Source organism: Pipra filicauda, unplaced genomic scaffold (genome assembly GCF_003945595.2).
Source record: "Pipra filicauda isolate LSUMZ 115617 unplaced genomic scaffold, ASM394559v2 scaffold80_size11013439_pilon, whole genome shotgun sequence".
Lineage (NCBI taxonomy): Eukaryota > Metazoa > Chordata > Aves > Passeriformes > Pipridae > Pipra > Pipra filicauda.
The window spans coordinates 1636381-1638527 of record NW_024104987.1 but is presented as its reverse complement, the minus strand read 5'-3'; positions in this window follow the sequence as shown (position 1 = coordinate 1638527).

Sequence of the window (2147 nt, the reverse complement as noted above, 5' to 3'; positions counted from 1 at the left end):
TAATTGGTGAGGAGAAAAAAAGAATCAACATAATTACCTGTCCATGATGGTCAGAACCTGCTTTACATGGAATAATGTTCTTCATCCTACATTTGTTTATGGGGTCTTTAACTCTTCCCTTTTTATGGGGGGGGGGGTCTGAAATCTATTTTATTAGGGGAAAAAGATTTGAGTGTATTAGGCAAAGTGCCAGTAGCCATGGCAACCTCGGATTTTTCCATCTTCATTACAAGTTCAAGTAAAACCTTCATATAAAATCTAAATGAAAGGGTACATTATAAGTCCATTTTGAAATGTTTGCCTGGAAGTAAAACTTTGGACTGCATCCTTTTTTTCTCCGCTGAACATTCTGGTTCTACGCGGAACACATTTTTCAAGTCAGATTTTTGTTTTCTTTCAAATTTTATTCCGTTTGCTCATACAGGGTGGGTCGTCTGGTGGTTAGAGCAAGGCATCAAGGCAACTGGTTTCCAGTCTCAGTCTGTTCCTGATCGCTCAGGGAGCGTTCCCAATTTTATCCAGGTGATTGGGGTAGCTCTAAAAATCATTTGGGGTTTTTTTCCCCCCCCTCCTTACCAATATAACAGTAATGATAATCAATGCCTGAGGTAGCACCAGGATTAGCATTGCACCACTCATTAGCATTGATGAAGAAGCCACTCCCCAGGGGAGCAGCTCATCTCTTCCACTGCCTTTTCTCCTGGATCTGGAAGCCAGGCTGAAGGTTAAGGAGAGGTAGCACTTAGAGAATGGCATGAAATTGTCTGTTTTCTTTCCAAAGACTTGATTAGGAAACCTGAAATTACACTGCCTGCTGTAAATACTGACACAGTGTTGTTCCAGGAGGTACCTCAACGTGCTTAGACAATCCTTCAGTGACACCTGAGTGGATTAATTCTTGCACTGTGTCATCTTAAAGTGCTCTGGTTTCATCCTGTCTTGGGAGGAGGTAAATTCTGCAGCTGCCTTTCATTTCTGGGCACCATCTCACCCGGGGCCAGAAAGCCACGACTGCAGCAATGACTTCCTTCCCAGCCAGTCCCCTCCAGCACATGGAGCTGAGCAGCTCCTCTGAGGCTCAACCAGGAGAAATCCCCTCTCCAGCCTCTGCCCTGTCTGTGCAACCCAGACCTGTGGAGCACCTGGCACTGGGGTTTTCCCTGGGAAACATCCTGGGACTTTGTCCATGGCCTGGTCTCCAGGTTTTACAGGAACACCCAGGCTGATGGGCTGCAGGGCAGGAGAATTTGTACAAAAGCTCTGTCCCAATCCCCTCATATTCCAGCCCATGGCCTGGGGTCTTTAATGGCCAGGGCTGGTGTGGGCTCAACCCCTGTGCTGTGCCTGCAGTAAAGTGTCTGTGCTTGGGCTGAGGGTGAGTCAAACTGGCATTTCAGGGCTTTGTCCTGGCTCTGAGGGCACAACTCCCACCTGCTCCTCCTCTAAACAGCACCCATCTCCTCCAAGGGGGTTTGTCAGAGCAGTTGTGCATCACATGGGGAGCAGCTTCTGCCCGTGGTGGGGCACCTTTCCCATCAGGGAGCTCAGGGGGCTGGAGCAGGGATGCCACAGAGGGGAGCAGGAGACCTTGCTCCCTGAGCTGGCACATCCATCCTGGCTGGGCAGAACAGGGCACAGCCCAGCCTGCAGAGCCCTTCATCCTTCCTAATGATGCTGGAAAAGCCCTTCCACATCTGCCATTAGACTGAAAGGAGACCCTGCTCCTGTTGGATCCGATTTCCCTCCTGCTCTGTTCCAGTTCAAACCCCAACCTGCTGCCTCCTGGCCGGGCACGTCTGGGGAGGGCAGAGGGGGCTCTTTCTTTTTTTTGATCCATCCTTCCTTCCGCTCCTCACAATCAATTAGTGGGCAAAGACTTCCGAAAAGCTCCCTCCTCCCTAACCTTTCGCAGCCTGTTGCGATAATGACTCTGGAGAGCTCGACCCGGGCCCTTGCCAGGGGTTTGTTCCCTTCCCGGGGCAGCGGAAGGTGACCTTCATCCCTCCCTCCTCTTCCTTCCCTACCCCTGCAGCTCGCAGGCTCTCGGGGAGGAGGAGGAGGGCTTGGAGCTGCCTCACTCCCAGCAGATAGAGTTCCTCTCCAGTGTCATTTTCCTAATCAAAAGCCAGAGGGTGGTTCTAGAGATA